This window comes from Octodon degus, unplaced genomic scaffold (genome assembly GCF_000260255.1).
Source record: "Octodon degus isolate 3935 unplaced genomic scaffold, OctDeg1.0 scaffold00078, whole genome shotgun sequence".
NCBI lineage: Eukaryota > Metazoa > Chordata > Mammalia > Rodentia > Octodontidae > Octodon > Octodon degus.
In genome coordinates this window covers 6,655,796-6,668,816 of record NW_004524654.1, presented here as the reverse complement: position 1 = coordinate 6,668,816, position 13,021 = coordinate 6,655,796, and the positions used below count along the sequence as shown (strand labels likewise).

General features: G+C 38.9%; 1 protein-coding gene across 1 annotated transcript in view; it reads left to right on the top strand.

Moving 5' to 3' along the window:
- The first annotated feature begins 8,800 nt into the window (after positions 1–8,800).
- Ehbp1 (EH domain binding protein 1) overlaps positions 8,801–13,021 on the top strand; it is a 386,641-nt gene continuing 382,420 nt past the window's right edge. The window contains exon 1 of the mRNA XM_023720824.1: positions 8,801–8,993. The gene's annotated coding sequence lies outside the window, so the exon portion shown is untranslated. The remainder of the gene's footprint in view (positions 8,994–13,021) is intronic.

The following is a 13,021-nucleotide window of genomic DNA, read 5'->3' as shown; positions in this document are numbered from 1 at the left end:
CTGCAGTGTAATGTTGTAGGAAATAACTCTCAAAAGTGAAGCTCTAGAAAATGTGGTAGGGTTTTTTTTTTTTTTTTTTTTTTTTTTTTTTTTTTTTTTTGTTTTTTTTGTTTTTTTTTTCAGAACCGGGGATTGAACTCAGACCCTTGCGCTTGCCAGGCAAGCACTTATTCTCCTGAGCCATCTCCCCGGCCCTTGTGGTTGGGTTTTTATGTATTTTTTATTTTAATTTTGAAATTCCTTTAGAATACAGAATATGATCCTTATTCTATTTTTTACAAATTTTAGTCCAGATCATTGACTATCATCATGAGAAACCCTCACTTTGCAGGAAGTTTTGTGACAAATTCTGATGGTTAGGTGCTGTATTCCCTTTTGACTCTTAGAGAGAAGACACATTATATACTGTCTCTACTGACTTCAACAATTCAGCCTGTTATGGGGGTTCATCAGTCCTCAGGGAGTCTCCTTCAATTTCTCACAGAGGCTTGCAGTAATGAAACATAACTGTTACTTTGACTTTAGTTTTTGGGATTTGGGTTTTCAGAATAAGAGCAAGTGTCTTATTTTTGTACTACAAGTGTTTAACTGTACTAAAAGTTTTCTATAGCACTTTTGAAAGCTCATTTTTCACAACAGCTAGCCATTTTCTTTTGCATCCTGGTGAGAAATAAATTGAGGAACTCCTCAAATAGAGCCAGGCTTAGATACCATCTCACCACTCCATCTTTTTCTCAAAACTTATCTCCAGAATCACTTGTGCCCTGTATCTCAGGCTTCTTTGAACTAAATATATGTCATTGTCCTTCATGGAAAAAAATAGTAACTTCCAGAAGGATGTATATTTATAGGAGGCTTCTAATCACCAAAGGTAGCCAGCCTAACGTCCAGTCTTCAGTCTGAATCACACTGACTTGAGTTGTGGACTCACTCAGAGTTGTCTTTAGTCATCTGCCTCTACACTCCTAATTTCTGCACAGTGTGACAGCTTCCTACTCCCTTCCTTCAGAGCACAGAAGCAGAGGCCATGCTATTAGTGACTAAGTACTCTTATTCCACAGCTTCCAAATATCTGTGCATGGGCCAGTGATTAGACATGAGTTTTCCTTCATGTTTTCTGATAGAAGAAGAAGAAGAAGGAGAAGAAGGAGAAGGAAAATGAGAAGGAGAAGGAGAAGGAGAAGGAGAAGGAGAAGGAGAAGGAGAAGAAGGTGCGTAAGTGTAAGAACATTCCTTGTTGGGTTTACCACTGTACCTCACCACTTAGAAAAATTCATAGTATGTTTCACTCAATGTATCACATGGCCTAATGAGTGAGAAAGAAGAAGCTAAGTGAATGGTTTGGTTTCCCATAAGGCTGAATATATTCATTTTAGGAAGGGAATTTCAAGATATTATGACCTAATCTTTTTGTCTTGGTGTTTATTTTGTTTTTTAAAAAGATGACATAAGAATAAAGGAAATCTTTTGGCAAACAAATATTAAACAACCTGATTTCAGTCCCCTAAATTCTGGTACTGATCCACAAAATTCAAAATTACTCTCCTAATACATGATCTTTCTTGCTATTGCATTGTCTCTCACAAATTACTTTCCATTTCTTCATAAAATTTGCCCTCCTTGGAAGAGGCGAGATAGCTCAGCAGTCTAAAGTCCTTGCTTAGGCAAGCTTAGACAAGTGCAGGGACGAGGGTTCAATCCCTGGCATTACATGTGCTCCAGTCCGGCCCCCTGTGCTAGCTGAGCCTGCCACAAAAAAAAAAAAAAAAAAAAAAAAAAAAATCCAGAAGTACTGCTTTTCATAGTTCTGGAACCTGGGAAGATGAAGATCAAAGCACCAATATATTTAGGGTCTGGTGAGGACCCACTCACTTCCTGGTTCACAGGCAGCACCATCTTGCTTTGTTGTTGTGTGATAGAAGGAACACCCTGGGGATTCCTTTACAAGGGCTCTAATCTCATTCATGACAGCTCCACCCTCATGGCCTAATCACATCGAAAAGGCCTCACCACTAAATATTATTACACTGGAAATTAAGACTTAACATAACAGTTTGGGAGGGACACATTTAGTCTGCAGCAGTATAGTTTGATGCTTGCTAGCTTTTCTGCTTCCTACCCAGGCAATCAAAGCCATATTTGTCTCTTTTAATTTGACTCTTTTTGGCTTCACATGATGTCTGGATGATTCAGAAATTGTAAGATTATATTTTTCACTTTCGGAAATGTTTTCCTATGAGAAAAATTCTGTTCAGAATTTAGTACACAATCTGGTGCATCTTTTTGTTTTGTTTTGTTTTGTTTTTGGTGGGGCTTAAAGCATAATTAGTCAATAACCTTATTGCACAGTATGAAATGTATTCTTAGTTTTCTATGAAAACTACACTATTAAGTTAGAAATTTCTAAGAGGAACAGAAGCTCAGTCCATTATGTTTCCAACCCAGTAACGCATCCATAAGCATGACGTAATGATTACATAATACTAACTTTATAAAAAAAAATCCTACTCTTCCAATGATGAAAACCTATTAATATAACAATATCTCCACTAGTGTTCATGCTGAGTTATCTCATTTAAAGATTGAAAAGTTGATAAACTTGAAATACAAGCATGTAAATTACTTAGTTCAATACTATGTGTCTCGGTTACTTTTCTCTTATTCCTGGGACACAATACCTGACACTCTAAATTAAGGAAGGATAAGTCTGTAGTATCGGCAGCGATCGTGGACAGTCTCTCTTCTTACTGTGAGGCGGTCGCCACGGACATCCCCAGGGCCTGCACTTGGCCCAGAACCACAGGCACCTCCGGCTATAGCTGCACACTCTGACCCCACCTGTCTCGCATGGACCCATCACTGCTCTGGTGGAACGGCAGGTCTACGTGAGTGTCAACCCAGAAAGACCAGAGCGTGTAAACCAGGTCAAAGACTGTGAGCTTCGGGAGCCTCGCCATCACAGGCTTCTTGCGTAAGCTGGTCTTTCTGGCCAGCCTGCGGGACACGCAGCTGAGGACCGGCATGCACATGGAGACTTTTCATGTAATGCGCTGTGTATAGAACTTTAGAGGAGGTACACCCCGCGTGATTGGTGCAGGCCTATTATCTCAGCTGCTCGCAAGGCTGGGGCAGGAAGTTCTCAAGTTTGAGGCCAGCCCGGGCAATTTGGTGAGACCCTTGAAAGTAAAAAGGCCTAGGGATATATCCATGTTCGGTCCCTAGTTTAAATTTTTAAAAAGTGCAGGGACCAAGAGAGGGAAAAATGGCAAGGAGTATAAGAGAAAAACAATTAAGATGTGTTCTCCAAGTCTACCAATTCCTCATGATGAATGTAATCATTATGTACTACAAACATATACTAATAAAAATTTAAACTACAAAAAAAATTAAGGAAGGAATGGTTTATTTAACTCACAGTCTGTGAAGGTTTCAGTCCATATGAAGGCAGGTGGCACATGGCAGAAGGCAGTAGTAGTTCATGGTGGCAGAAAACTGCAAAACAGCAAGAGCAAAAAGGGAGAAGTAGTGGCAGCGGCAGGGGCAGCAGAGGCAGAGGCAAGCCTCTCTCCCTTATATTGCATTCAGGCTATCTGCTCCAGGGTGTACTCACATCCATAATCCCAGCATTAGAGCATGAATTAATCACAGACTCTAGAAGTCCACCCCATGACTGCATGAAGTTTTGGGGGAACAACTAGACATAAACCATAACACTATGCAATAGGCATTCAAAACTCACAGGTGTAGTTGTTCTTGTTTGTGAATTTCATATTTGTAAATTTGCCTACTCACTAAAATTTATTTGTAACTCCAAACCCACACTCAGCACTTTCATGACCATCTGTGGACATGTGCAGAGCAGGGAAAAATTTGAGTCATCTGCTGCACAGGACATAGTCCTGGCTAAGGTCAGACAGGGTGAAGCTTTACCTTCTCTTTTCAACTCCCATACTCTAAGTAAGTGTCCTCCATGAGGTCTATTTAGTGCCATGTTTTTTCATCTTTGTGGCTTCTCTTGGTAATTTGGCCATTTAAAATGGCCTTTATGTGTACTGCTAAATTGCTGCAGAATGTTCCTGATGTAAGAGACACCATTCAGAGAAAAAGTGTGTTGGATAAGCTTTGTTCAGATGCATGACACGGTGTATTGGCTGTGAAGTCAATATTATTGAATCAGTAATATATATTAAATAAGAAAATAGGATGTTAAATAGAAACATACATAAAATATGTGTATGTACTAACTGATCGATGAAACAATGGCCAAAGTCTTATAGAAATATAATTCTGTATGTCTGTATAGGAGCAATGATTGCTAATCAGTACTTTATAGACTATAACAACTACAATTAGTGTCAATCTACTGCATTTCTTATTGCAGTGGTTCAAGAAAGTCAGGATCTACTGAATTTATTATTGTGTGATTAATCCCCAAGCCCAACCTACTAAGAGTATCAATAATTTCCTAAACTTATGTCAAGTTCAACCTTTTTTCTTCTGCTTCTACCCTGCTTGGTCCTCATACTGGTGTCTCTTTATGGTTGCCATTCTCTGTAATGTTTCTTCATCTCTTAAGATAATCTTGACTAGGGCAGGAAGTTAATAAGTTCCACTATGAGTCCACCATTTTTTAAGCTTTCAATGAAGTCAGATCCCCAGTCTGGGCCCCATCAGTCAGAATGGGAGCCCACCAGAGTAATGAAACTCTCAGGTTGAACTCTTGAGTCCACATCTCAATTCGTAGTCTGACAGCTGGGAGTTTTGTGTCCAAGGGTGAGCCCTGGGGGTCCATGTAATCTTGAATCTCTTTATCTCAGCATTTACTATAACTGAGCTTCTACCAAGTAACTGACCAATATGGATCCAGTCAAGTTTACACTCTTCCAGAGAGAAGGGAAGACACATAAACATATACCAGGGAATGTGGTCAATGATGTGCAGATATACTATAGGAGTAAGTAGGAGAAGATTCCCCACAATGAATGTATTGATTGTGTGCCACAAACATACTAATAAGCATTTTAAGTGAAAAGCATAATCTAATCTCTCTAAGGCAGATATTCTCCACAAAGTGAACGTAACCCAGGCTACTTTGATTTGGTCGTTCTGCTACTTCACCACAAGACATTCAGCTTCAACACAGCAAGAGAGAAATGTTTCATGTAAAGAGAACTGAGAAAGAGCTTTTCAGTATCTTTGCTCAGAAATAATACATGAACATTCATTCACATTTCATTGGCTAAACTAATTATGTGGCTCAACTTAATTGGAAGTGAAGCAAAAGATCTTTTATATACCCAAAAAGAGACTGAAAGAGGGAGACAGACAGACAACAGACAGATAGACAGACAGAGAATTGGACACTAGTAAGCACTAGTGATATTTACCATGGACCAAGGTCATGGTGAAATGGTGATAGGATAACCACCATAGTGATATTTGTACACAGAAGATGGAAAGGCAAAAAGAGATTCTGATAAACCTGAGATATGGGCTGGGGAGATAGCTCATTCTGTCTCCAGGTATGTCTTACTCCTGCTCTCATCAAACCTTGCAACAGCTACCTAACATTTGCAAAGTCCACACTCTAAGACAACGGTCTATGTCCTATAGACTCTGCCTTAGTCCCTTGTCCCAGGTCCAAATTCTCAGGCAGAATTATTTCTTCACTCCCCCTTGAGTACCACACACAGGCCTTTTTTTGATTCTCACTCAACACTTTTCCTGATGGCCCAGAGAATTGTTAGTCCATGTTGCCTTAGGCTAGAACCTAGCCAGACCTGTATGCATTTGAGGTCAATAAAAACAAGTGATTTTGCATGGATTTTCACCAGAAAATAGTGTGTTCCTTTTTTTTTTTTTTTTTTTTTTTTTTTTTTTTTTTTTTAGTAGTGTGTTCTTGCCACAAATAAGTGATAAAATCTCTGTAAGATTAAAGGAGTATGAAATGGATAGTTTTATGCAGGTATCTGCTAGTCAGCATGAAGACAATCAGTGGAGAGATAAAATTTGCTTCTGGGTGGACATGGAGCATCTTGTCCAGATCCATAGACAATATTGTAGAGAAGAAAGAAGTATCAGTAAGCTCCTGGAGACTTTAGGTAACAGATCAAAACTGCTTCTTCATCCCTAGCATGGCAGGAGGAAGTTGACCTTCTAATTTTTTTTTTTTTTTTTTTTTTTTTTTTTTTTTTGCGGAACTGGGGTTTGAACTCAGGCCCTTGCGCTTGCCAGGAAAGCACTTATTCTTCTGAGCCATCTCCCTGGCCTGAACTTCTAAGATTAAGCATTTAGAAAGACTCAAAGATCCTAAATAATTGTAGATATCACAATTTCAGGTATAGGGAAGTGGAGACGCACCACATTAGAGCAGTGTTCCAAGAATTCTAATCTGAACCATGCAAGGACTAAGATGGAACAAGATCGGCCACCCAGATCTTTCCCAGATGAAGGCTGGAAGTAGCAAACACCAGAAACAAAGATCCCTATTATGGCCTGAGTGATGATAGACTTTCTCCAATTCAGATAAAACTTTGAGACATAGAGGATCCAGGAGGTGATGTGCTGCTTTGGGGTGGGGGGGATCCCCAAAGACAAAGCTACCTAACAGAATCCCTGAAGCCTTTGAGACTCTCCCTTTGACTACTGACAACAGCTTAGTCCAAGCTGCTAGAGTGAAGAACAGCTACCCTGGTACAGTTAAGCCATTATGCTTGGAGAAGCCAGCCAGTTTGTGACTAGAAACTCTCTGTAAAAACTGCAATAGGGCCAGGTTGTGGGTGAGAGCTAGAATGAGACCCTGTGATAACTCCCAAAGCTTGCTGTTGCTGAATCTAAAAAATTAATATTTCAACAAACTATATATAATATGTGAGTTTATACCATTGCATAATTTAATCAAAAAGATATGAAAATTCATTGAGTACTCTGTACTTTGAATAAATGTAAGGGCTGGCAAGTGGCTCATTGGACTAAAGTGCCTGCTTAGGCAAGCTTAAACAAGTGCAGAGACCACAGTTCCATCTCTGGCATCACGTGCTACGCCAGCCCCACCTCCAGGGCAGGCTGAGCTGGCCAGAGTCTGGGGGCATCATGCCACACTTCTGTAATCTCAGCATTGGGGAGGCTGGAAACAGAAGTATTACTTTGAGTCTGAGCTGCATAGTGAGACCCTGTAACAACCAAATACGTACATACATACATACATACGTACATGTAAAATAGTGAGATTGCTTAAAGGCTTTATGTAAAAGCCTTCATGTAAAAATAGTTTTTAATAACCTAAGCTTATGGAGAGGTATTATGCTTTTTTTGTATACTATTTTATTGAATGGGACAATAACTATAGGAGGTAGGTACTACTATTTTTTCTACTTTATAGATGGGAAACCCCAAAACTCACAGAGTATGCAACCTACATCATGTAGCTAATAGTCAAATGATGGAGCCTGCTTTCAAATCTACTCCTGTGTTGATTCCAAAGAATGCCCTTTTGTCTCACATTTAGAGATGTCAGTCCATGGTTACTTGGACTCCCATAATCCCTTCACATTCTCAGTGACCTAAGATCTTTCACTAGGCCCTACCTCTTAACAATTTCTCCACTGTCTGACAACACCAAGCTGATGTTCCAATCTTTAATACATAAGCCTTTGGGGGAAATCTGACATCCAAACTTATACCTGGAAGTATCAGCCATGTGCCATGACCATGTACTCTCCCCCAAAGACAACCCACTACTGAATCTTTTTTTCACATATTTTAGCTGAACTGTCTGGTAAGTCCTGTGTATCCATTTTCAGCTTCTATGTTCAATATAAGAACAGCCTGTGGGCGATGTTTTGGAAGGCCTGATTCTAGAGGAGGGCTCCCTCCCACACAGCAAGCCCACATCCCCAAACTCTGATGCTTCAAGTGCTTGGCCTTATCAGACAGTCCTTACATTCCTGCCAAGAGCCTCAAGCAGGACACATTCCTGATTGGGTGGAGGAAAGAATTCCTAGCATTCTTGGCCTCTGTCTTCCAGGAGGTCCTAAACTCAAGTGGGACAGAAAAGAAAGAGAGAGAGAGAGAGAGAGAGAGAGAGAGAGAGAGAGAGAGAGAGAGAGAGAAAGCCTTCATTTCTAGTGTTTGGAATTAATTTGAGGTAAGTCATACTCTCAGAGCCGTAAGAACCAAAAGAGAGATTCAGGACACTGAGACAAGTACCTTGGGAATCAAAAATTTATAATTTTCTCAATAGTCTTGAGAGCCTTGCAGTCTTTACATTTGACCGTCATGTTTGACAGTTTGGAATATGTGTCATTCTTTTATGTCATAGCAATTCTAATGTCAATTCTGCTCAGTAAACAGAGCGTAGTCCAGATTTTTGCATGCACATTATCTTTCTGTAACAACACATCTACATTACTTTTATAAATATAATTGAAGTTTATTTTTTAGTTTTGGTGCCAAGAACTGAACCCATGCCTTCCAGTTTGCTACACAAACCTTCTACCACCTAGCTCAAGTCTCAGCCCCATTATTTTATAAATAAATTTATATTTTATGATGTTTTATTACAAAGGTGATCTTATTTGTCAACATAAGAAGTCTAAGAGTTGGTGTTAGTTCATCTTATTGAGCAGAAATCTAAACTGAGAAGTGAATAGCTTACCTATTGTCAAACAAATGGCAAGGCAGAGATGTCTGGTGGCCAAGCCTTCTGAGATCTGACCATTATGACATCACACATGGTGCAAAGTGGTTATCCAGATTCTGTCCAGTCAGAAAGTAACATCTGACTTCCTGGCAAAGAAAGGCTCCAGTGAGAAACTGGGAATTTGGAGAATCAGGCCAGGGCAGCATCGAGTTGATGGCTAGGGCACATCAGGATATCACCTTAGTGACAAAGTGTGAAACAGAAAAGGTGACCCTGCAATTCAGAAACTCAGTCAAAAAGCCAAACCAACCATCTAGCCAGTGATTTTCAAAATTTGGACCACAGCCAACAGGTAGGCCATAGCAATCTCCTGGTATTCCATGGACAGATCCTAAAATATGTCTTTACTTTGGATCTTACTAGTAAATGATCATAATACCCTACATTTTTTTGTTTGTGGGTCTCTAAAGTCTACTTATTAATAACTTCTGAGTCAAGAGTTAGTAGTATTTAGTATTCATAAATAAAAATTTAATAAATAACTGGAATCTAATGAGGACCTGAGTACTTGCCTGTCTGGCAGGCAAAGTTTGGCAATATTTGCAAAGTTCCCACTATTTTTAAGGCAGATTGCTATAATATCCTCAGATTTGGAGAGGTCTTGCTTTGTTATCAGCAGCAGTGCATATTGAGTTCGTAGTACTGTACAATGGTTTCTATCCTTACTTTTTAATTATAAACTACACTTCATTGACCTCCACCATCATCTATTTTGTTTGAGGTGGATTTTTTATTAACCCTACAACAGACTAGAGATGCTGTTATGGTTCAGGCCCAAAAAGGTCCCCAAAGTGTTATGTGTTTGGAAGGTGATTGGATTAGGGGATCAGGACAGCTGACGTGCTGTTAAAGGTGAATCACTGGTGGCATGGGCCGGAAGGGTACTTCTTTCCTGGGCTCCTCCCCTTCCTCTCTGTTTCTCTTCTGCTCATCTCATCCTGCCTTGGAACCAGATGATTATGGACTAAAATGTGAGCTAAGATAAACCTCTGCTCCTTAGATGTCTGCACAATGTTTCTCTGCACAATGCCTTAGAAACAAAAATGTGACCAAGACAGATGCCTATAAGTAACATAATATATGACCTATAAGTTTTCTACAGTGATATTTCATGGAAGCACTTTTTTTTTGTTTGTTTGTTTGGTGGAACTGGTGATTGAACTCAGGCCCTTGTGCTTGCCAGGGAAGTATTTATTCCACTGAGCCATCTCCCTGGCCCTGACTATGGTGATATTTCAAAACAAATTCAGTTTGTGGTACACAGAAACAATCTATACCAATATTGTTAAGTAGATATTCATACATTGCACATAGTTTTCAAAGCAACCATTTACTGCTTTTGGGGAATTATTTGAAAATCAGAAAAAGCTGGAAAAAGTGAATCTTAGAACCTTTCACCCAAACTAAGTGAGCTCCAGTCAAAAAACCTGGAGAATCACTGGATAGCAAGAAAGAACTTGGTTCATTTCAAGAAACTGGAAGGAAAGAACTAGAGAGCAGGAGAGAACGAACATTTGAATGAAGTCTGGGAGGCAGAAACTGGAGATTGCTGGTGCTGAAGAAATGATGCCTTTGGTGTCTGTTCATATGCCTGTGGCTTCAGGCATTTATATAGAAGGAGCAGCAAACCTGTCCCCAGGGTGCCCCACAGGATGTCTGTAAAAAATATCCCTCTAGGAACAGATGAGGGATGAAATCCAGCTGTCCTTCTCTGATCATGAACTCAAGTGCCAAAGAATAGCTCTTTGTAGTATGTCAAGTACTTAAAGAAGTCCAAGGATGTTGCTTTTTTTCTCCACACATTGAAGGTGGCTACCTCATACTCCCACTTCGAGAAAATGACTGAGTGTCCTAAAGATATTGAAAAGGCATTGAAATAGTCTTAAAACTTAAGACAGTCCCAAAGGAGCTTACATTTCTGACAAAATCAGGACACAGGGAAGCAAAGAGCCTAAATACAAAATAAAGTCTGTCTTTTGTTTCTTGAAATGCAACCAAAACCAAAACACAACAAAACATCATTGGGAGAAAAGAAAAGCACCAACCAACCCATGGAGAGGTGTCTTTTTACCCAAGAATATTTGAGTTTGAATTCAGACAAGATGAAAAACTTGACTGATATTAAGAATTAAAAGAGCCTTAAGTTAAGGAGGTCAAAATAGATCTCCTTTCTTCAAAAACTGCTTTGATAAATATATCCTGGAATATAATGTCATAAGTACTTTACTATAGACTTTATACATGGTCAATGACTTTACTTGTCTCATTTCATAAGGTGATAACTGTTGCACACAGATCACTCAGCGGACTAAGCACTTTTTCAGACAAGCACAGGGACCAGGGTTCGATGCCTATTACCACATGCTGCTCCAGCCCCTTCCCTGGGCACACTGAGCCAGCCACAGAGATGGGGTATGGTGGTGCATGTCTGTAATACCCTCACTGGGGAGGCTGAGACAGGAGGATCACTATGAGTCCAAGCTGTGTAGAGAGACCCTGTATCAAATAAATAAATGAATCTTAAAAAACAAAATAAAATAAACTTTAATGAACAGTAAGATATTGAAGATACAAATGCAAAGTAATAGTTGGGGTAGCTGTTAGAAGTTACTCATCTTGGTTTTTAACTATCAGGAGTAATTAATTGACATTGTACTATTCTTCACAAACATTTTGCTAAGTTGCCACATTTCTTTCAGAGTCCATGTTTCCAAGATGTCCAGTAGTTGTATATTTTACTTGATTTACTCTGGGTGAATGTTTGTTTGGTATGAATAAAGCTGAGAGTTCATGTTTCTGACTTGCCTGGTATGATCCTATAGGATTAGGTGGTGAGGAAATTTGCATGGGGAGATTGGCAAATTGTACAAGATATTATTTTGTTTCTTAGCGATTTAGCCATCCACAGCAGACCAAACTGTTACTTGTTGGAAAAGAAGGTAGAACTCCTATTACTTTAAAGTAATGAGTTTGGCAGCTGGGCATGGTGATACACACCTATGATCCCAGTACGTGGGAGGCTGAGGCAAGATTGCTGTAAGTTCAGGGCAGCCTGAACTACATAGGGAGACTCTGTCTCAAAGACAAAAATAAAATAATCTCTGTCAAATGGAAAGGAACTGAGATACGGAGGGGTAGTAGAGAGGGAATAGAGGGGAAGGGGATGAAAAAGAATTAAGATGTTTTTATGCTTTATGTAAATGCACCAACTTCCCAAGTAATGATTATATGCTGTAAACATGTACAGATAAAAAAGTAAAAATTGAAAAAAAAATTTAAAATATGATCACCTACTTATAGTCTGTGCAAATCAAATTCCCAAGGGATTCAGGCAAGCTCTTTAACTTGCCTCCTTAACTTATGAATGGACAAGCCTAGAAAAGCCACTGTTCTTCACAGTTCTTAATATGAGTGTAAATACCTAAATGTATAAAATTCAGGAGTCTTTGAAAGATAAAGCTGATTAATGCAGCTTTCCAAAGATTCAGATAAAATAAGAAGGGAGAAATATAGTGAAAATAGCATTCATGCTCGTGTTTTTTCCCAAGACAGAGTAAGGTGCGTTGTTTTGCTTCCTCTGTTGATTTGTAACCTGAGGCTAGCATTAGCAAATTATAACAACAACTAGCATGTTAGAGATTAGAGCCTGCATTTCTTTCTATTAGCTTATTTGAGTTCCAAAATAAGATATTATTATTTGATTTAATTTTTCAGGATCTAAGTTTCTATTTTAAAAGATTATAATTCTTTAAAATTTGTCAACATCACTAGTACATAGTCAAGTGATAAATTCAGGAAAAGTAAAAATAAATTAACTATAGACCAACTTGATTTTCAGGTTAAATGTCAATCAATTTTTTACTTTTATGTTACCCCTTATTATATTTATCTCTCTACTCTCTCTACATTTTTTACTTCATGTATTTTATTGGCTAAAAACACAGGTTTGTTTTTTTTTTGTTTGTTTTGTTTTTTGTTTTTTTTTTGAGAATGGGTCTTGCTATATAGTCCAGGCTGGCCTTCAGCTTGTTATTTGGCCCAGGCTAGTGATTCTCCTGCCTCAGCCTCCTGAGTTTTAAGATTACAGATGTGTGCCAGCAGGCCTGGTCAAAGTCTTAACTTTATTTGCCTTTTGTAAACATTTATTTTCTCAGAAGAAACATTTTTTTTAATATCCTTAATGATATTATTATACATTTTATTTATTTATTTTGTATTTTAGGACAGGGACTACAGGGTCTCACTGCATAGATCAGACTCATAGTGATCCTTCTGTCTCAGCCTCTTCAGCCTCGGGTTTGCAGACGTGTGTTACCACGC